Source organism: Delphinus delphis, chromosome 5 (assembly GCF_949987515.2).
Source record: "Delphinus delphis chromosome 5, mDelDel1.2, whole genome shotgun sequence".
Lineage (NCBI taxonomy): Eukaryota > Metazoa > Chordata > Mammalia > Artiodactyla > Delphinidae > Delphinus > Delphinus delphis.
In genome coordinates this window covers 72,773,849-72,797,999 of record NC_082687.1, presented here as the reverse complement: position 1 = coordinate 72,797,999, position 24,151 = coordinate 72,773,849, and the positions used below count along the sequence as shown (strand labels likewise).

Here is a 24,151-nt window from a genome sequence, read left to right as displayed (position 1 = left end):
GTGTTGTCAAGAAAGCAGTTGGATATACAAGTCTGGACTCCACTGAGTTGAGAGCATATATGTGGTATTTAAAGCCATCTGAATAAATGATATAACCTATGGAGAGACTGCAGATAGGCTGGAGAGGACAGCCTGGATACCAAACCCTCCCTTGGGAACTCCAATATTTAAAAGTTGAGCAGAAAAAGAGAATCTTGCAGAATAAACTGAAAAGGAGCATCCAGTGAGGTAAAAGAGAACAAGAAGAATATTATGATCCAGACCCTAAGAGAGGAAAGTGCTTTAAGAATAAGAGAATAGGCAACTATGCCAAATACTCCTGAGAAGTCATACAAGTGATGACCCAGAAGTCCATTAGGTTTGGTAAGATGGAGAATGTTACTGACTTTGATAATAGTAAGTGGAGGAGAGAATGAAAGGTGAGAAAGAGGTGTTAGCAACTGTAGAGAAATCTCGTGAGTTTGCTGCAAATGGAACATACATTTAAGTGAGGGTTTCTTGTGTGTGCTTGTGCGCACGCGTGTGTGTTTTCCTTTTAAAGGAAGGGAATAGCAGAGCATGTTTGAGAATGATCCAGCAGAAAGAGGTCATGGTTACCAGGGTCTTTGAGAAGGCAGTCAGGAATAGGACTCAGAAGAGCTGGCCTTGGCATTGGCAGGAAGAGTTTGTTCACTGTAACAATAGAGAAGGCAGGGTAGGTAGAGATGCAGGTAGATTTGTTGGAAAACGAATGGAATTTCATTGTGGTCATTTCTTCGTTCTCAATGAAATATGGGACAAGCTGAGAATGAGGAGGGGGAGAAATAGTTTTTGAGTGTTTGTACAAGCCATCACGCTACTGCTTTAAAGATGCCCATCACTGTGGTAGGAGAGAGGAGTTGAGGATACTTCAATTAGAGATGGAAAGATGTGGGTGAGGTTAGGTACATTCCATATGAACCTCCACTGTCAGAAGTCACTGGGAGATGTGCTGTTCTCCCATAATAAAGCTTACAAACTCACTGAAAATAGCATGAGACCTAAACAGAAGTGTGAAGGAAGAAAGTGAAGATTGCTTTAATTCCTCTATCCTTGTGTCTAAACTGCTCAGACCACATATCCCAGGATCCCAGAGTTTTTACAGTTCCTCTCATTCTTTTGTTCCTTGACCTTAAAGCACTTATAGTCTATACAGGGAGACAGACACTAAATAATAAACACACAAAAATATAATTATAACAGCCTGGATAGGAGGGGAGTTTGGGGGAGAATGGATACATGTATATATATGGCCGAGTCACATTGCTGTGCACCTGAAACTATCATAATATTGTTAATCGGCTATACTCCAATATAAGATAAAAAGTTTAAAAAAATGCAAAAAAATATAAGTTGTTCCAAGCATCATGAATGGAAAGAAGGCGTGCCATCAGAGAATCATGGAGCTTTAGAGGAGAGGCTTAATGTGAAGTGATGTTTATATGAGCATGAGAACATTGAGTGGGGCTTGGACAGGCAAAGAGTGAGAGGAAGAAAACTGTAGGCAAAGGTCTTGAAGAAGCAGAGGGCCTGGTGTGTTAAGGAAGAGAAAGAAGCATGGTTTGCTTTAGGCAGATTGAGTGATGGGAGAGTGATGTGCTTGGTGAAGTTGGAAAGGTGAGCAAGGACCCAGGGCTTGATTAGAAGTTGGGCTGTTATTCTAGGTGCAGCGGAGAAACCATTGAAGGGTGTTATGGTGGTGGTAGGGTTCTGACAGGTTCAGATTTATATTTTATAAAGATTAGTCTGAAAAGTAATCTTTTCCGAGAAAAGATTGAGGGGGTAGGGGGCCAGAGTGAAGGAGGTGAGAGACTACTTAGGAGATCACGGAAGGAAGAAAGCCAGAGAGGGTCATGCATTGGACCATGGTACTGGCAATAGAGATTGAGAGAATTGGACACATTCATGACATAATTAAGGGCAGAGTTTTAAACCTGAACCCTATTGACATTTTGAGCTACGTGATTCTTTGTTGGAGCTTCTTGTTCATTGTAGGATATTTAGCAGGATCCCTGGCCTATTCATCTGCCAGTAGCACTCTCTGATCCCCACCCTCCCTCCACCCCTATTGTGAAAACCAAAAATGTCTACAGACAAAGCAGGTATCCCTTTGCCAAATATCCCTTGGAGGGCAAAATCTCCCTGATTGAGAACCAGTATTTTAGAGGGACAATTCATAGGAAAGGATAATGGATTAGATAAGGGATGAGAAGTTCACGAATGACATTCTTTTGAACGAGCAAGTAGATGGATGTGTAGCTTATGGAACTGCAATGACTTGAGGAGGAGAATATTTGGGGTGTGTATATAAATGTCAGGAGTTCATTTTAGGCATATGGTAAATCTAGGTGCTTGGAAGACTTCAAGGGAAGTCAAGGGGAGAGATTTTGGCTGGAGATATGAAGAGCAATGGGGTTGGATGTGATCACTGATGGGGAGAATGCAAATGAGAACCAAAGAGGCTGGGTTCTGAACAGAGAGGAAATCTAATACTTACAAAGAATAGGGGACCATGTTACAGAAGGGGGAAAAAACCTCAGCGTGTTTCGAGAAGTGGGTAGTAAACTGTATTGAATAGTTCTAGTTATACGAGGTTAATAGTTCTAGTTATATCAGGTTTGAAAAGTGTCCATTGGTGTTGTCAAAACTGAAGGTACGGGGCTTCCCTGGTGGCGTAGTGGTTGGGAGTCCGCCTGCCGATGCAGGGGACGCGGGTTCGTGCCCCGGTCCGGGAGGATCCCGCCTGCCGCGGAGCAGCTGGGCCCGTGAGCCATGGCCGCTGAACCTGTGCGTCCGGAGCCTGTGCTCTGCAACGGGAGAGGCCACAACAGTGAGAGGCCCGCGTACCGCAAAAAAAAAAAAAAAAAGAATCAATACATGCAAGGCTCCTAGAACAGACCTTGTATACAGGAAGCAATAGATAGATGCTGGTTATATTAGTATTTATTTGGTAGTGATGGGGTTCAGAACATACTGCCCCAAAATATGGCATACTTAATATTTTAACTTGAAAGAATATAAGAAAACTGCACGTCCTGGAAGGACTCTCTGACCTTCCCCTTCTCCCCTGAGCAGGCCATAAAACCCTCTTGTGAGTGGTGCCCTCCCTATACTGGAGGAAACGAATACCCGTATCTCCAAAGATGAGGTACACCAATAGGAATGTGAACACACAGCCTTGCTAAGTTTCTCCCAGTTTATTACCTTAGCTCATCACCCTTTGTCCTATCATATCTTTCCATGACTTCCTTCATCAGACCTCGTATTAAAACGCTCAGGTTTAACCATTTCTTTGGATTTTCATTTCCTTATGAAGGTTCCCATGTCAGGTAAAATTTATATTAAATAAACTTTTATGCTTTTCTCCTATTAATCTGTCTTTGTTCGGCCAATTATAGAGCCCCAGCTGGAGAACCTAGGAGGCTAGTAGGAAAAGGAATCTTTCCTCCCCTACCACAGTAAAGGTGAACGTTGTTTCTTGTGTTTCTTGGACACTTGTGTTTTTCTTTTGCAAATATCCTATTCATGTACTTATTTTCAGAAAGCTCATAGAAAAAGGATTCCCTACAATATTCCTTTAAGATAGTATTGCCATATTTTATTTTTATTAAGGAAGGAAAAGAGACAGAGTATTGATTGAATCAGACTTAACATTTGAATGAAACTCTTAAAATCTAGAGTGCATTTAAGAAAAACAATAGTGGGAGAGAACACCTTCTTTGGCTTCAGCAATCGATGTGTAGACCAGAGCATGTATTGCTTTTGTAATTTATCAGTAAAAAGAAAGATAATGGAAAAAGCCAAGTTTCGGTGTAATAAGAAACACTACAAACACATTTCATTACAGAGCTCAGAGGACCATGCAATAATTCATATCTTTGAATTACAGAATACATTTTGAGTTTGACATTTTGTGATGAGAACACTGAAATGTTGCAGCTAGTGTGGGGAGAAATGGGCTTAGTGTATAATTAATGGAGACAAGCCATTGCAGAGAACAAAAAAATAAAATTAAATCAAATAAGCATACGTGTCAACTGCTGGGGAGAGGTGGAGTAAAGTGTGAATCATCATATTTTGGATTAAAATAGCATGCTTTGATAATTGTAGCGTGGGGCTTTATATCCATTCTCCTGCGGTGCTAAGCGTCCTCACTGAGTTAAGTAACATTAGCTGTGACATTAAAGCAGTCAACAGAATTAGCATGAACCTAGAGCCAGAACATTTAAAGCAGAAAAAAAAAGAGCACAGATCTGTAGGTCTGCAGAATGCTCATGAAAGCTAGCAGGCTCACCAAATTCTTGTTCTAGTTGGCACAAGTCCACTGGACTCCCAGTGAGCAGGAAAGCCAAGGAATGGGAGAGGGTGCACTAACCCAGATTATTAACGACATTAACAGCAACAGTCAGTGTTGAAGTGTATACTCTGTGTGTGCCCAGTGCAGGGCCCTTCGCATACAGCTCTTCATTTCATCACCACAACCCGTTAGGGAGGGTTTATGATCCCCACAAAAGCCTGTAGCTGTTAAGAGGCATCGCTGATGTTCAAAGCCAGGTCTCTTTCCAAAGCCCATGTTCTTATTCACCTGGAGGTGCTGCCACAGTATCTGTTCCCTAACCCCATTAGTTTTTGCTGTTGTCTACTACTGTCCCAATTTTTCGTTCCTTCATGCATTATATATCAAATAGCAATGAGATTCTTAATAGGCGCCCTGCCCTGTGCTGGATGCTCTCGATACAGCAGGGAAATCAATGCCTGTTTCTTCCATTCATGGAACTTAGAGTTGATCAGAGGACACTGAGAATTACTAATCATCATCATCAAACAGCATTTATTAAGTACCTAGAAAGTGCAGTCTCTGTCATTTTTGCAGCAGTACTTTGGTGTTATCACCTCCACTTTACATATAAGGAAAGGGGCTCAGATACATTTGGCAGTTGGTTCAGTTCAGATTTCAGCCAGCTGTGAAGTGTCTGGTCTGGGATGCCAGCCTTGGCCTTTAGGATGTTCTGTTGCTTCCTCACGACATCACCCTGCCTCATTACTATGCCTCTTGATTCTTCAACGAATTTCTCATCAGGAACATAAGTCCCTGTGCCACCATCTTTTGCATTTTTTGCCTCTACCATCTTGTCACTTTCCCTCTAAGTTACTTCCCTTGTCAGAACCTCCCACAGATAGGATCATTTCTGTACAAAGTAATGTGTTCAAAGTAATGTGCTAATACTGTCTCTAATAGTCTCACCTCCCATGAGAAACACACATGCACATGAACACACACACACACACACACACACACACACACACACACACTTTAGCCATAGGGGCATATATTAAATGAACTAATATTCAACATGATAATTAAACATTTTCTGGAAAAGTCAGATTATAGTAGCTTTTTGCTTTTCAAGGCACACGTAGTGCAAATTCAAAGCAAGTTTCAGCAGCAACCGCATTAGCTGTATTGCCTCTAAATCAGTCTTCTTTTAGGATGCTTCATAATCTTTGGTAATGTGACACGACTTAGACACATCATCCCAAATCATTTCAATCACTCCTGTAAATGTGTCATAACCATATCCTAGCTCTGGCAAAGTGATAAATTTTCCCTCTACTGTAAACTATCTTCTCTGACTTGTGGGAGTATCTGTCTAAGGAATACATGGGCTATAGGAAGCAGCTCTCTCTTTATATACTGGAAGTTCTTTGAAGAGCATTAAAAGATTTCAACATAGAGTATCTTAATTAAATAAGTAATACAGGTGCCTTCAGTGCTCCTACCTTGGACTGTGATTGATGGATACCCTGTCCAGGTGTCACTACAGTTGCCCTGCTGCTTGCTGTATGGCAAGTTTTCAATCCCTCTGTTAGTCTAAGTTTACTCCTTTTTAGAGTTGGGATAATATCTGTAGTGGCTTTAAAACTGGCCCCAAATTCTATGACATACCTCCCATCAACAGGTTGGGTCTGTGTCCCCTCTCCTTGAAATGCGTGGGCTTGTGACTGCTTGACCAATAGAGTACACTGAGGTGATGCCATGTGACTTCCAAGCCTAGGTCATAAAGGTCCTGCAGCTGCCATCTTGCTCAGGGAACACTTGCTCTTGGAACCTTATGCCTCCATGCCGTAGTCTTATTACCCAGAGTGCACCAAGCACTGCAGTTGACAGTCTCAGATGAGCCCAGCCTTCTAGCCATCTCCACTGAGGCACTAGACATGAAAGCAAGGTCATCTTGGGTCCTCTAGATCAGTCCATCTGGCAGCCAGATAACACCAAGTGACTGTCATCAACATGATGTAGAAATTTCACCTCTCCAAGTCATGACTAAATTTCTTACACACAAAATCATGAAACATAATAAAATTGTCGTTGCTTTAACCCACTATGTTTGGGGTAGTTTGCTGTGCAGCAATAGGTAAGTAAAACACTTATCTCATTCATCGTGAAGGATGTAGCAAGACTCTTAGCTTAGGGCCTGACCTCTGGTAAGCACTCAGTGAATGCTATTTTTATTTCTTGAGCATCTACTATGGTCACAAACACACATAAAGTGTTTTGAGGCATAGGAAAGAAGTGTAAGATATACCTTTTTCTCTTACAATTTTGGGAGTGGCAGTAAGGATGAATACACATGAAAAGATAATGTACATTTTGTTAGAGTAATAAATGCTATAATTGCTGTAAGTGTTTAAAGAAAGGACAGGTAAGTCACTGTGAAGAAAGTGGTTCTTGAAATCTGAGGCCCCCATCTTCAGGAAGAGTAAGGGAATATTTGTTCCAGAGACTTTGCAAGATAATTGATCTGATTTTAATTCACGTTGCATAGATTAAAAGACAAGAGAGGTGATGCATATGTTTTGGTCACCTCCTATTCACCCTGTTGGTGAGGGAGGGATTCCTGCACTAGGGTTATGGGGATGGGAATGGCTGAATACAAGTCACTTGATAGTGGACAGATGAGATTGATAGCAGTTCAATAGTTGCATATATCCACAGTGAGGGGAGGAAGACATTGTATATGGCTATGCAGGGTCATGCAGGTTTGTGCTCAGGAACAGAATGAACAACCAGGGGCTGTGGGGGGCAGGCTTTATAGAATCAGGAGGGTGGAGTGACCCATGGTTTCCAGGAGGGGATGTGACTTGGCTTGAATATTTCTTAGGACTTGGAACTGAAACTCGATACTCAGGGATAAGTATCCTCTGCCTAGGTCCTTTGATGAAAAGTGTTGTCTGGGTAGGCAACCTTACTCACAGAAATAGACTGGAAAGGGAGACTTGCTGTCGGGCCATTGGAGACCCTCCTGGTTTTATCAGTTACATACATAAAAAAGCAACACGTGATATTGAGCATTCATTTTTGGCCTTAAACTACATTATAATCTGCTCAAGATGGCAAAGCCAATGAAAAGTGCAGCTTGGTTTTGAATCTGAGTGTGTCTGGCCCAAAGTCCTTCATGAGCTCAAAGTTTGTGCACTGGATACAAAGGAAGGAGTGGACAAGTTTATGAATACCACTGAGTGTGTGCTGCCTCTTTCTATGTCATCCTCCTCTATTTCACTGAATTTAGTCTAATCGCGAGGCACCCAATACCCTAAGAATGTTCATGAGTATCTTATTACAGTTATAAAAGATGTCACCATTGGCAGAAGTGAGGTAAAGTGTACACAGGGGTGTTTTTGCAACTTCCTGGGAGTCAATAATTATTTCAGAACAAAATAAAATTTAAAAATGCTCAGGGGCCTAAGGTTCCTGGCTTTGGAGATGGTCACTGTAGTCACTATAGGGCAGCAGAGTCATAGTCAAGCTTGCCATCTACATGGGCACTTTTCACTGTTTCTCACCCCGCCTCATGTCCTTAGTCTCTCCATATCAAGCCTAATTCTAGGTAATTATTAAAATCACTCTCTTGCACCCACTTCCAATTGCTTGTCTCTCTTGTTTCGGCTTCCTTGTGTTCATTGGCTAAACTGCAGCCCTGGTTAAATCCAACTCTGCCTCCACTGTGTCTTTACCAGGAAACCTGGATCCTGTGGGAGAAGCGCACACAGCCAGGCTGACTGGTGTTTTTTTCTTACATCTTGTATCTTCAGTGCCAAAAATAGTGCCTGACACATAGTAAGCATTTAATATATATGTGTTTAATGAGTGAGTGAATAAAGGGTCATCTCTTGAGGGCTTCAGGCATCTAGGCAGCCATAAAGATGACTGTATTAAGGACAGTAGACACATTCTCCCCTTCTCTTTATCTTTTATTCTGTTTACAGTGTCTCCCAAATTCAGTCTGAGTAGAGCCAGCATTCAACAGGAAACTCTAAAGAGGGCTCTGATATTTATTAGTTCCTGAATGAAGTCTTCTTATATGTCACTCCAAAAAGTGGCATATAAGAAGGAGGAGACATTCATTATAGACATTATCTGATTTGAGGATACCTTCCGCTTAGGTAGAGAATCCAGTTGTGTAAGGGAAATGACAGAAAGCAATGAAGATGCCTCTGTCCAAATATCTTGATTACTTTCTTAAAGCTGAAATCCGAGAGACCTTCAAGGTGGCGGAGGAGTAAGACATGGAGATCACCTTCTTCCCCACAAATACATCAGAAATACATCTGCTGTGGAACAACTCCTACAGAACACCTACCTAACACTGGCAGAAGACCTCAGACTTCCCTAAAGGCAAGAAACGCCCCACGTACCTGGGTAGGGCAAAAGAAAAAACAGAGACAAAAGAATAGGGACGGGACCTGCACCTCTGGGGGGGAGCTGTGAAGGAGGAAAAGTTTCCACACACTAGGAAGCCCCTTCACTGGCAGAGATGAGGGGTAGCTGGTGGGAAGCTTTGGAGCCATGGAGAGAGCAGCAACAAGGGTGCAGAGGGCAAAGCGGAGAGATTCCCGCACAGAGGATCGGTGCCGACCAGCACTCACCAGCCCGAGAGGCTTGTCTGCTCACCCACCAGGGTGGGTGGGGGCTGAGAGCTGAGGCTTGGGCTTCGGAGGTCAGATCCCAGGGAGAGGACTGGGGTTGGCTGCGTGAACACAGCCTGAAGGGGGCTAGTGCACCACAGCTAGCCAGGAGGGAGTCCAGGAAAAGGTCTAAAACTGCCTAAGAGGCAAGAGACAATTGCTTTGGGGTGAGCGAGGAGAGGGGATTCAAAGTGCCGTCTAAACGAGCTCCAGAAACGGGCGTGAGCCGCGGCTATCAGCGTGGACACAAGAGACGGGCATGAGATGCTAAGGCTGCTGCTACAGCCACCAAGAAGCCTGTGTGCAAGCACAGGTCACTATCAACACCTCCCCTCCCGGGAGCCTGTGCAGCCCACCACTGCCAGGGCACCGTGATCCAAGGACAACTTCCCCAGGAGAACACACGACACGCTTCAGGCTGGTGCAACGTCACAGTGACCTCTGCTACTGCAGGCTTGCCCCGCATCCATACCCCTCCCTCCCCCCCGCCTGAGTGAGCCAGAGTCCCCGAAGCAGCTGCTCCTTTAACCCCGTCCTGTCTGAGCAAAGAACAGACAACCTCAGGCGACCTGCACGCAGAGGCAGGGCCAAATCCAAAGCTGAACCCAGGGAGCTGTGCAAACAAAGAAGAAAAAGGAAAGTCTCTCCCAGCAGCCTCAGGAGCAGCGGATTAAATCTCCACAATCTACTTGATGTACCCTGCATCTGTGGAATACCTGAATAGACAACAAATCATCCCAAAATTGAGGCGGTGGACTTTGGGAGCAACTGTAGACTTGGGGTTTGCTTTCTGCATCTAATTTGTTTCTAGTTTTATGTTTATTTTATTTTAGTTTAGTATTTAGAGTTTATTTATCATTGGTAGTTTTGTTTATTGATTTGGTTACTGTCTTCCTTTTTTTAAAAAAAAAATATATATATTTTTTCTTTTTCTCTTTTTGTGACTGTGTATGTGTATGCTTCTTTGTGTGATTTTGTCCATATAGCTTTGCTTTTACCATTTGTCCTAGCATTCTGACTGTCTGTTTTTTTTTTGTTGTTGTTTGTTTTATTATAGTTTTTAGCATTTATTATCATTGGTGGCTTTGTTTTTTGGCTTGGTTGCTCTCTTCTTTCTTTTTTTTAAAATTACTTTTAAATTATTTTTATTTTTAATAATTTTTAATTTTAGTAACTATTTTATTTTATTTATTTATTTTTTCGTTCTGTCTTTTTTTTTCTCCCTTTTCTTCTGAGCCGTGTGGCTGACAGGGTCTTGGTGCTCATCCGGGTGTCAGGCCTGAGCCTCTGAGGTGGGAGAGCCAAGTTCAGGACATTGGTCCACCAGAGACCACCCAGCTCCACTTAATAACAAACAGCAAATGGGGATATATGTATATATATAGCAGATTCACTTTGTTTTAAGGCAGAAACTAACAAACCATTGTAAAGCAATTATACTCCAATAAAGATGTTAAAAAAAAAAAAAGGGCGAAAGTTCTCCCAGAGATCTCCATCTAAATGCTAACACCCACCTCCACTCAACGACCAGCAAGCTACAGTGCTGGACACCCTATGATAAAGAACTAGCAAGACAGGAACACAACCCCACCCATTAGTAGAGACCCTGCCTAAAATCATAAAAAGGTCACAGACACCCCAAAATACACTACTGGATGTGGTCCTGCCCATCAGAAAGACAATACCCAGTCTCATCCACCAGAACACAGGCACCAGTCCGCTGCACCAGGAAGCCTACACAACCCACTGAACGAGCCTTAACCACTGCAGGCAGACACCAAAAACAATGGGAACTACGAACCTGCAGCCTATGAAAAGGAGACCCCAAACACAGTAAGTTAAGCAAAATGAGAACACAGAGAAACACACAGCAGATGAAGGAGCAAGGTGAAAACCCACCAGACCAAACAAATGAAGAGGAAATAGGCAGTCTACCTGAAAAAGAATTCAGAGTAATGATAGTAAAGATGATCCAAAGTCTTTGAAATAGAATGGAGAAAATACAAGAACCATTTAACAAGGACCTAGAAGAACTAAAGAGCAAACAAACAATGATGAGAAACACAATAAATGAAATTAAAAATTCTCTAGAAGGAATCAATAGCAGAATAACTGAGGCAGAAGAAAGGATAAGTGACCTGAAAGATAAAATAGTGGAAATAACTACTGCAGAGCAGAATAACGAAAAAAGAATGAAAATAATTGAGGACAGTCTCAGAGACCTCTGGGACAAGATTAAACTCACCAACATTTGAATTATAGGGGTCCCAGAAGAAGTAGAGAAAAATAAGAGGACTGAGAAAATATTTGAAGAGATTATAGTTGAAAACTTCCCTAATATGGGAAAGGAAGTCCAGGAAGCACAGGGAGTCCCATACAGGATAAATCCAAGGACAAACATGCCAAGACACATATATTAATCAAACTGTCAAAAATGAAATACAAAGAAAACATATTAAAAGCAGCAAGGGAAAAACAAAAAATAACATACAAAGGAATCCCCATAAGGTTAACAGCTGATCTTTCAGCAGAAACTCTGCAGGCCAGAAGGGAGTGGCAGGACACATTTAAAGTGATGAAAGGGGAAAAACTACAACCAAGATTACTCTGCCCAGCAAGGATCTCATTCAGATTCGACGGAGAAATTAAAACCTTTACAGACAAGCAAAAGCTAAGAGAATTCAGCATCACCAACCAGCTTTATAACAAATGCAAAAGGAACTTCTCTAGGCAGGAGACACAAGAGAAGGAAAAGACGTACAATAACAAACCCAAAACAATTAAGAAAATGGTAATAGGAACATACATATCTATAACTACCTTAAATGTAAATGGATTAAATGCTCCAACCAAAAGACATAGACTGGCTGAATGGATACAAAAACAAGACCCATATATATGCTGTCTACAAGAGACCCACTTCAGACCTAGGGACACATACAGACTGAAAGTGAGGGGATGGAAAAAGATATTCCATGCAAATGGAAATCAAAAGAGAGCTGGAGTAGCAATTCTCATATCAGACAAAATAGACTTTAAAATAAAGACTGTTACAAGAGACAAAGAAGGACACTACATAATGATCAAGGGATCAATCCAAGAAGAAGATATAACAATTGTAAATATTTATGCACCCAACATAGGAGCACCTCAATACATAAGGCAAATGCTAACAGCCCTAAAAGGGGAAGTTGACTAACACAATCATAGTAGCGGACTTTAACACCCCACTTTCACCAATGGACAGATTATCCAAAATGAAAATAAATAAGGACACACAGCTTTAACTGATACATTAAACAAGATAGACTTAATTGATATTTATAGGACATTCCATCCAAAAACAGGATATTACGCTTTCTTCTCAAGTGTTCATGGAACATTTTCCAGGATAGATCATATCTTGGGTCACAAATCAAGCCTTGGTAAATTTAAGAAAATTGAAATCGTATCAAGTATCTTTTCCGAACACAAGGCTATGATACTAGATATCAATTACAGGAAAAAATCTGTAAAAAACACAAGCACATGGAGGCTAAACAATACACTATTAAATAACCAAGAGACCACTGAAGAAATCAAAGAGGAAATTTAAAAATACCTAGAAACAAATGACAATGAAAACATGATGACCCAAAACCTATGGCATGCAGCAAAAGCAGTTCTCAGAGGGAAGTTTATAGCAATACAATCCTACCTCAAGTAACAAGAACATCTCAAATAAACGACCTAACCTTACACTTAAAGCAATTAGAGAAAGAAGAACAAAAAACCTCAAAGTTAGCAGAAGGAAAGAAATCATAAAGATCAGATCACAAATAAATGAAAAGGAAATGAAGGAAATGATAGCAAAGATGAATAAAACAAAGCTGGTTCTTTGAGAAGATAGACAAAATTGATAAACCATTAGCCAGACTCCTCAAGAAAAAAAGGGAGAAGACTCAAATCAATAGAAATGAAAAAGGAGAAGTAACAACTGACACTGCAGAAATACAAAGGATCATGACAGATTACTACAAGCAACTATATGCCAATAAAATGGACAACCTGGAAGAAGTGGACACATTCTTAGAAAAGCACAACCTTCTGAGACTGAACCAGGAAGAAACAGAAAATATAAACAGACCAATCACAAGGACTGAAATTGAGACTGTGATTAAAAATCTTCCAACAAACAAAAGCCCAGGACCAGATGGCTTCACAGGCAAATTCTGTCAAACATTTAGAGAAGATCTAATACCTATCCTTCTCAAACTCTTCCAAAATATAGCAGAGAGAGTAACACTCACAGCTCATTCTGCGAGGCCACCTTCACCCTGATACCAAAACCAGACAAAGATGTCACAAAGAAAGAAAACTACAGGCCAATATCACTGATGAACATAGATGCAAAAATCATTAACAAAAAGTACCAAACAGAATCCAACAGCACATTAAAAGGATCAGACACCATGATAAAGTGGGGTTTATCCCAGGAATGCAAGGATTCTTCAATTATACTCAAATGTAATAAACCACAATCAGTGTGATACACCATATTAACAAATTGAAGGTTAAAAACCATATGATCACCTCAATAGATGCAGTTAAAGTTTTTGACAAAATTCAACACCTATTTATGATAAAAAACCCTCCAGAAAGAAGGCATAGAGGGAACTTACCTCAACCTAATAAAGGCCATATATGACAAACCCACAGCCAACATCGTTCTCAATGGTGAAAAACTGACACCATTTCCTCCAAGATCAGGAATAAGAGAAGGTTGTCCACTCTCACCACTATTATTCAACCTAGTTTTGGAAGTTTTAGCCACAGCAATCAGACAAGAAAAAGAAATAAAAGGAATCCAAGTTGGAAAAGAAGAAATAAAGCTGTCACTGCAGATGACATGATACTATACCTACAGAATCGTAAAAATGCTACCAGAAAATTACGAGAGCTAATCAATGAATTTGGTAAAGTAGCAGGATACAAAATTAATGCACAGAAATATCTTGCATTCCTATACCCTAATGATGAAAAATCTGAAAGAGAAATTAAGGAAACACTCCCATTTACCATTGCAACAAAAAGAATAAAATACCTAGGAATAAACCTACCTAAGGAGACAAAAGACCTGTTTGCAGAAAGTTATAAGACACTGATGAAAGAAATTAAAGATGATGCAAACAGATGGAGAGATATACAATGTTCTTGGATTGGAAGAATCAACATTGTGAAAATGACTCTACTACACAAAGCAATCTACAGATTCAATGCAATCCCTATCAAACTACCAGTGTCATTTTTCACAGAACTAGAACAAAAAATTTCACAATTTGTATGGAAACACAAAAGACCCCGAATAGCTGAAGCGATGTTGAGAAAGAAAAACGGAGCTGGAGGAATCAGGCTCCCTGACTTCAGACTGTACTACAAAGCTACAGTAATCAAGACAGTATGGTACTGGCACAAAAACAGAAATATAGATCAATGGAACAGGATAGAAAGCCCAGAGATAAACCCACGCACATATGGTCACCTTATTTTTGATAAAGGAGGCAAGAATATACAATAGAGAAAAGACAGCCTCTTCAATAAGGTGTGCTGGGAAAACTGGACAGCTACATGTAAAAGAATGAAATTAGAACACTCCCTAACACCATACACAAAAATAAACTCAAAATGGATTAAAGACCTAAATGTAAGGCCAGAAACTATCAAACTCTTAGAGGAAAACATAGGCAGAACACTCTATGACATAAATCACAGCAAGTTCCTTTTTGACCCACCTCCTAGAGAAATGGAAATAAAAACAAAAATAAACAAATGGCACTCAATGAAACTTCAAAGGTTTTGCACATGGAAGGAAACCATAAACAAGACAAAAAGACAGCCCTTAGAATGGGAGAAAATATTTGCAAATGAAGCAACTGACAAAGGATTAATCTCCAAAATTTACAAGCAGCTCATGCAGCTCAATACCAAAAAAAAGAAACAACCCATTCCAAAAATGGGCAGAATACCTAGACATAGACATATCTCCAAAGAAGATATACAGATTGCCAACAAACACATGAAATGATGCTCAACATCACTAATCATTAGAGAAATGCAAATCAAAACTACAATGAGATATAATCTCACACCAGTCAGAATGGCCATCATCAAAAATTCTACAAACAATAAGTGCTGGAGAGGGTGTGGAGAAAAGGGAGCCCTCTTGCACTGTTGGTGGGAATGTAAATTGATACAGCTCCTATGAGAACAGTATGGAGGTTCCTTAAAAAATAAAAATAGAACTACCATATGACCCAGCAATCCCACTACTGGGCATATACCCTGAGAAAACCATAATTCAAAAAGAGTCATGTACCACAACATTCATTGCAGCTCTATTTACAATAGCCAGGTCATGAAAGCAACCTAAGTGTCCATTGACTGATGAATGGATAAAGAAGATGTGTCACATATATACAATGGAATATTACTCAGCTGTGAAAAGAAAGGAAATTATTTGTAGTGAGGTGGATGGACCTAGAGTCTGTCATACAGGGTGAAGTTAAGTCAGAAAGAGAAAAACAAATAGTGTATGCTAATGCATATATATGGAATCTCCAAAAAAGAAAATTAGTTCTGAAGAACCTAGGAGCAGGACAGGAATAAAGATGCAGACGTAGAGAATGGACTTGAGGAGGGGGACACGGGGAGGGGGAAGGGTAAGCTGTGACGAAGTGAGAGAGTGGCATGGACATACATACACTACCAAGTGTAAAGTAGATAGCTAGTGGGAAGCAGCTGCACAGGGAGATCAGCATAGATCAGCTCAGTGCTTTGTGACCACCTGGAAGGGTGGGATGGGGAGATGCAAGAGGGAGGAGATATGGGGATATATGTATATGTGTAGCTGATTCACTTTGTTATAAAGCAGAAAGTAACACAACATTGTAAAGCAATTATACTCCAATAAAGATGTTAAAAAAATAAATAAAAAGAAAATAAAAAAATAAATCTTCAGGAAAAAACCCTGAAATCCACTAGCAATGATACATAAGCGTTGCATTTTATGCTATAATTTAGTATCTGAAAATAAAACGAGCAATTAACAGTTATTTCCATACCTTTTTTTATGAGTTAATTTGAGTAATATTTCTACCCTTGTTTTTGCTACATTTATTTTATTTTAACAACTTTAACACAGCGGTCTCTCTTAACAGATTGCCTTTTCTTCAAGGGGAGTGAACACAGACTATTGCTTTGTACTTTCCTAGTGCTTAACACGGTGCCTTTGGGACTTCCCTGGCGGTCCAGTGGTTAAGATTTCACCTTCCAATGCAGGGGGTGCAGGTTCAAACCCTGGTCAGGGAGTTAAGATCCCACATGCCTCCTGGCCAACAAAACCAACACATAAAGCAGAAGCAATATTGTAACAAATTCAATAATGACTTTAAAAATGGTCTGCATCAAAAAAAAAAAAACTTAAAAAAAATACAAACCACCACAGTGCCTGGAACATACGAAGCAGTTCCTAAATGTTTCCTGGAAAAAATAAAGATGTGAATGAATTTGTACACAATCATATTTATCCCACAATACTCTCAGCAATCCTCCTACATAGGCACATAGTAAACTTTGAGATGGGAGGAAGTTATGCCTTTTTTTGTATGGTGGGAGAAAGATGATTATGAAATAGGAAGTGGGAGAAGATCCATCATGATAACTGGACCACAGTCATGTTCTCAGCACAATTTTGGTAGAATGTATATGGAAGTGGAGAATCTAGAAATCGATATTTTGTATTGTTGTTTAAACGTTTTATTGTGATAAGAAAAGAACATGAAATCTGTCCTCCCAACAAACTTTGGATACATTATTGTTGATTGTAGGTGCACTGTTGTACAACAGATCTCTAGAGTTTATTCATCTTACTTAACTGAAACTTTATATCTGATGATTAATAACTCCACATTTCCACCTTCTCTGCAGTCACTGGTAACTACCAGTCTGGTCTTAGATTTTATGAATTTGACTATTTTAGATACCTCTTATAAGTGGAATTATATAATGTGTTTATTTCTGTGCCTAGCTTTATTTCACTTAGCATCATGTCCTCAAGGTTCATCCATGTTGAACGTTAAAGTAAATTTCTAGGCCCAAGATGGAGGCACTCCTGTTCAGGGTGCCATGTTAGCAAACCAAAACTTAGATAACGTCTGTGTACCTGTAAATGTTCCACTTGACGGGAAGTGTATTATATCCTGTCAGCCAGTCGCCAAACACCAAGCCAACTCTGGGCTCTATACTTACTTCCTTGTTCCTTGATCATTCTAAATGAGGTCATATGTGCAACCACAGCCAATCAACTTAAGCCCAATACTTCTTGTTTCCTGCTTGCCTTTTTCTATAAAGGCTTGCAGCCCTTTTCCCTTACTTTGCTGTTCTCGGCACTCTTGAAGGTGGAGCCTGCCTGCTTCAAGAAGTGTTAAATAAAGTTTGTTTGTATTACCTATATTATCTTATTTAATCATTTGACATGTTGCATATTGCAGAATTTTCTTCTTTTTTAAAAGCTGAATAGTATTTCATTGTATGTATATACCACATTTATTAATTTTTAACTTTTTTAATATAATTTTTATTGAGTTATATTTGATGCACAATTATATGATTACAGGTGTACAATATGGCAATTCACAATTTTTAAAGGTTATACTCCATTTATAGTTATAATAAAATATTGGCTATATCCTCTGTGTTACACAACATATCTTTTACCTTATTTTATACATAATAGTTTGTACCTTTTAATCCCCTACTCCAGCTTGCTCCTACTCCATCTTGCCCCTCCCCCCTTCCCTCACCCACCTAGTAACCACTAGTTTGTTCTCTATATCTGTGAGTCTGTTTCTTTTTTGTTATATTCACTAGTTCGTTGTATTTTTTAGATTCTACATGTAAATGATGTCATAAGTATTTGTCTTTCTTTGTCTGACTTATTTCACTTAACATAATACCCTCCAAGTCTATCCATATTGTTGCAAATGGCAAAATTTCCTTCTTTTTTATGGCTAAGTAGTATCCCATTGTATGTATATACCACTTTCTTTTATCCATTTATCTGTCGATGGACACTTAGTTTGCTTCCATATCTTGGCAATTGTAAATAATGCTGCTATGAACACTGGGGTGCTTGTATCTTTTTGAGTTAGTGTTTTTGTTTTTTCTGGATAAATACCCAGGAATGGAATTGCTGGTCCTAGGGTAGTTCTATTTTTAGTTTTTTGAGAAATCTCCGTATTGTTTTTCACGGTGGCTGCACAAAGGTACATTCCTACCAACAGTGTGCAAAGGTCCCCTTTTCTCCACATCCTTGCCAACATTTGTTATTTGTGGTCTTTTTGATGATAGCCATTCTGACAGGTGTGAGGTGATATCTCATTGTGGTTTTGATTTGCATTTCCCTGATGATTAACGATGTTGAGTATGTTTTCATTTGCCTGTTGGCCATTTGCATTTCCTCTCTAGAAAAAATATCTATTCAGATCTTCTGCCCATTTTTTAATTGGGCTATTAGGTTTTTTGATGTTGAGTTGTATGAGCTGTCTATATATTTTGAATATTAACTCCTTTGATCAGATAATTTGTAAATATTTTATCCCATTCAGTAGGCTTTTTGTTTTGTCAGTGGTTTCCTTTGCTGTGCAAAAGCTTTTAAGTTTAATTAGCTCCCATTAGTTTATTTTTGCTTTTATTTCCTTTGCTTTAGGAGACAGATCCAAAAAAAATATTGCTATGATTTATGTCAGAATGTTCTGCCTGTTTTCCTCTAGGGTTTTATAGTTTCTGGTCTTACATTTAAGTCTTTAATCCATTTTGAGTTTCTTTTTCTGTAAATGGTGTTAGAGAATGTTGTATGATGCCAGCATCACCCTGATACTAAAACCAGACAAACATATCCCCAAAAAAGAATATTACAGGTCAATATCACTGATGAACATAGATGCAGAAACCCCCAACAAAATATTAGCAAACAGAATCCAACAATACATTAAAAAAGATTATATACCATAATCAAGTGGGATTTATCCCAGGGATACAAGAATTTTTCAATATCCACAAATCAATCAGTGTGATAACGTCACATTAACAAATTGAAGAATAAAAATCATATGATCATCTTAAAAGATGCAGAAAAAGCTTTTGACAAAATTCAACATCCATTTATGGTAAACACTCTCCAGAAATTGAGCATAGAGGGACCTTACCTCAACATAATAAAGGCCATATATGACAAACCCACAGCTAACTTCATACGCAGTGGTGAGAAGCTGAAAGCATTTCCTCTAAGATCAGGAACAAGACAAGGATGCCCACTCTCATCACTTTTATTCAACATAGTTTTGGAAGTCCTAACCACAACAATCAGACAAGAAAAAGAAATAAAAGGAATCCAAATTGGAAAGAAGAGGTAAAACTGTCACTATTTTCAGATGACATGATACTATACATGTAAAATCCTAAAGATGCCACCAAAAAACTACTAGAGCTCATCAATGAATTTGGTGAAGTTGCAGGATACAAAATTAATATATAGAATTCTGTTGCATTTCTATACACGAACAATGAACTATCAGAATGGAAACAATCCCATTTACCATCACATCAAAAAGAATAAAGTACCTAGGAAAAAACCTACCTAAGAGGTAAAAGACCTGTACTCCAAATACTACAAGACGCTGATGAAAGAAATCGAAGATGACACATACAGATGGAAAGATATACTATGTTCTTGGATTGGAAGAATTAACATTGTTAAAATGACCATACTACCCAAGGCAATCTACAGATTCAGTGCAATCCCTATCAAAATACCAATACCAAAATACCATTTTTCACTAAACTAGAACAAATAATTTTAAAATCTGTATAGAAACTTAAAAGACCCCGAATAGCCAAAACAATCCTGAGGAAGAGGAACAGAGCTGGAAGAGTTATGCTTCCTGACTTCAGACTATACTACACAGCTATAGTCATCAAAAAGTATGGTACTGGCACAAAAACAGGCACACAGATCAACAGAACAGAATAGAGAGCCCAGTAATAACCCCCTGCACTTATGGTCAGTTAATCTATGACAGAGGAGACAAGAATATACAATGGATAAAAGACAGTCTCTTCAATAAGTGGTGATAGGAAAACTAGACAACTACATGTAAAAGAATGAAATTAGAACATTCTCAAATACCATATGTATATACCACATTTAGAAATTAATATTCTTAAAACCAACCATGCCCAAGTACCCACTGAAAAATGATCCTGCATTCTCAGGGCTATGATACACTAGGCCGAAGACTGCTCTCTAGAGGGTAAGCTCTGTAAGAGCTATCTTGGACACCACTAAATCCTCTGAACTTATCATGGTGCTGGACACATAATAAGTACTCAAAAAACATTCATTGAATAAATAAATGAATGAGATAGGCCCATCACTGTTGTTGCTGTTTCTTCAAATCTTGCTTCTTAACTAAATCTGATGCCTGATTAAAAGCCACCTTCACTAACTCATCTTAATCCTGTTTATTAAAAAAAATTTTTCTTTTACCAAATCCCATTGTACGGGGCACAATAGAGACTCTTTATTGGTCTTAATGATCTAAATGTACTTAGGTTAAGGCCATGTAAGTAGACTACCCACTAAAACATCCAGGACTTGGTTTTGCTGTTCTATATTTACTTGGATGACATGCTAGGAATTATTTTTCAGTTCAAATGATCTTTTCTGTCTGCTTATAAATTCTTATTGTTTCAATGCCATCCATGGCTAATTCAAATAACCATTGAAAAAGAAAGTTCATACCATTTTTCCCCTTGAAAGGTTACTCTTTTTAGTTTAATTGCTATTGTTGTATTTTAGCAAGGTATTGCTGCAAACAAAGCTAAGATTTTTTATAGTGTAACTTCTTTTAAAGCTACAGCAACCTTATAATCTCAATTGGATTGTCACAAAATCATTTGTATTTATAATTAAGTTCGAACATTAGAGCCAGTACTTTGAGTCCGACTGATTCGAGATATATTTATTTAAGCTGACAAAATGAAATAATATTTAAGGCAGGACAAGAAATATTTAACATAAAATTTTCTCTGCTGTTTGAGCCACTGTCTCCTCCTCTTTAGTGTGCATTGCGCATCTACATTGTACCTTAACTAGATCCCCTTAGAAAACACAGGAATGCCTGCTCACCAAAGAAAGCAATTAACTCCTGGTGCCAGCAAGATAACTCCTTAGGAGATAACATTCCTCCTCAATCCTGTAAGGGGTCATGATGACCTACTACTCACCTTGTTGGACTGTGCAAACTGTCATTATGTTACTTTGATGTATAACCCTTTGATGTGTAACCCTTTGTCTCAAAAACTTATATAACTGTGCTTTGACTTCTAGTGGGGAAATAGTCCTCGGTAGTTCCTGAAAGACTGTGTCCTGCGTTATAATCCTCAGGTTAGCCCGAATAAAATTCTCTATTTCTTTCTTAGATTGGCTGTTGACTAAGATTTTTTCATTGACAAAGCCTTCATACTATCTGGGGCATATTCAATTTTTCATTTAAAATAACTCTCTCAACATCATTTACCATTGACTGGGAACTTCTGAATTTGACTTGTTTCACTAATCCTGGCCTACTTTGCAATGCATTCCAAGTAACTTTATTTTATACAGGTTACATGTAGTGAATGAAAAGCAAGTATGATTTAATGCTTTTGGGGTAGAGAATATTTCAGAACATAAATATGTTTTCTTAATATGTGATTATAATGATGTCTTAAGATATAAAGACAGTTGGTCTAACAAATGCTAATTTTTCTTAATGGAGGTAGCATGTAAAAGCAACATCATAAAAATACCTTAGACATGTGTGTATCCCATAATTCTACAGATTATGTTAATCTTAGAATTTCCACATAAAAATACTAATAGTGTTCATTTAGACTCAGGTCTCACTCACTATTTAGCAGGGCACTCATACCCAGATCTTTCCATTCAGACTGGAGTTTATGTGAGTTTTTCACATGTGCTCCGAACACTCTCTTTCTAGACAGAGAATAGTATAAGAATACCCCCATTGAGAGGAAGGCAGAAAGGGAGGAACACATTCCTAGAAGTGGGAGCATTCCCTGATCACTGCTGACACACCTATTCACTAATAAACATGCAGTGTCTTAGTAATACAATTGCTATTACTATTACCACCACGTATCTTACTTCTCTTCTGCTTCCCAATGACCCGCGGTTCACTCTTCAACTTTATTTTAAAGGGACATCATCCTATCCTGTATTTGGGGTCAGGCAGTGGTGGCGGCAGCTAGTGAAAGGTAGGGTTAGAAACTAGGAGCAGGCAGCAGGGGGAGCCAGGTTGCAAGAAGCCAGGTGAAAACTGGTGGAGAATGGTCAGTAACATGAAGGCCATAGAGCCAAAAAGGTTCAAACCAGCAACAGGTTGTCCTGAAAACACAAAGCCTGAACGTGCCAAGGCAACACTTGGGAAGTAGGCAGAGATAGTGATATCCATGTTCTTCTGACCCTGTCGCCTACCCTTTTTGGGACCATCCTCTTGAAGCTCTTCTTTTGGGCATCCGTGTCCTTTCCCAGCCTGCAGTGTTCACGCCACCTCAGAGCGGCTTGTACTGTTCTGGTCCCTTTTTCTAGTATAGACTTTTCCTACTCAGGGCTCTAAACCTTGAGGAATTTGTTCTAGGTGATCTGGTGACCAATATATGCCAAGGGGGTAGTAGGTGCTACAGTGTAACGCCACCTTTTCCAAATGAAGTTCGTGCAACTTACATTGATGCATCTAGGAGAAATAGGAATTTCAGGCAGATCAGAAAGGAAACAATTTGGCAGAATAATTTGCTCTTTGATGCCTCCAAAATTTTGTCTCCTAAGAGGTCTTTCCAAAGTGTTCAGCATTCATAGAAGAGATTTGCCTCAGAATCATAGGATTTTATAGCTAAGGAGGGATTATCTCTGCCGTTATTTTCTAATGGCTCCCAGGACAGGTCTCCACAGTGGGTGCTCACACAGTGCTTGTTAATAAACAACATTAACAGAGAAATAAAAAACTTCTGTCCTATAATGACATCTGCTGTCACTGTTTGTGACATGCACAAAATACAGTGGATGAAATCCATAATCGAAGTATGAAAGCAGCTTTTTACAGATGTCCTGGTACTGAATTGTTACAAAATAACGGCACTTCGATTGGTCTGTTTCATTCTAATGTGGTTGCTATAGGTGAAAGCAATTTTAGAGCAGTCTCTGTCTATGAATGGGAGAAGTAAATTGACTACTTCAGGGATTTTAAGGCTGCTGAAAAAACCCTCTGCCATCTGCTCCCTAAAATATCTCCCTTGCTTTCTGTTGCCTGAAATTCTGCAAATGGTGCTCCAGATTTTCCCTTCTGTTTCCTTTCTCCATGAAAATAAAATGACAAAACAGATTCACCTGGGGAGATAATAGAAAATTCCCCATGCTTGGACCTGACCCCCAGAGTGCCTGATTTTATTAGTCTGGATCAGGGCCCAGGTATTGGAATTGTTTTTAAAAGTCCCTGGTAATTTTAATATGCAGCCAGTGTCCATAAACACCGTTAGTGAAACACTAAAATGTACTCATTTGCACCCTAGTGTGGGCATTTTGTTCTTGTTTTCTTTTCAATCATATCTTCCTCAAAAACAGGTTACTAGAAGGGAGAAGGACAGTAAAGAAAACTGTGAATTCTAAAGGAAATTGACGGTCAAACTGGAGAGACTGGAGTGGAAGACCTGGAGATTCCAAAAACCTGCATTGTCCATTTCACAATGCTTGAAGGTTAGCCTTGCTAGGATTAACGACAAACAATGGGGAAAAGACAAGCTGTAGCCTCCCCTGCCTTCCCCCGGGCATTTAAGGAGACCTCCACAAGTAGGTCGGGGGAAATAACATGCACACTGATCTGTAGGCCGCAGGAGAAGTTTTAAGATGTTGCTGTCACAGTTGCTTCTGCCCTGCCAACCCATCAGGGAACTGCATCGTCTCTCCTTTGAGTTGAAATTCCAGATTAATGGGCCTGAAAATTGGATTAGCTCAGTGACTGCTCAGAGATCCATGGTGAAATGAAAACAAGTCAGGATAGAAACAATCTAT

General features: G+C 39.4%; 1 protein-coding gene across 5 annotated transcripts in view; it reads left to right on the top strand.

The window, feature by feature from the left end:
• GRXCR1 (glutaredoxin and cysteine rich domain containing 1) overlaps nucleotides 1–24,151 on the top strand; it is a 305,190-nt gene that overhangs the window by 112,488 nt on the left and 168,551 nt on the right. Inside the window, exon 6 of one of the 5 annotated variants that reach the window (XR_009519568.1) lies at nucleotides 8,546–10,380. The exons of the other annotated variants lie outside the window; for them this stretch is intronic. The gene's annotated coding sequence lies outside the window, so the exon portion shown is untranslated. Of the gene's footprint in view, nucleotides 1–8,545; nucleotides 10,381–24,151 lie in introns of those variants that run through there. 5 annotated transcript variants of the gene reach the window in all.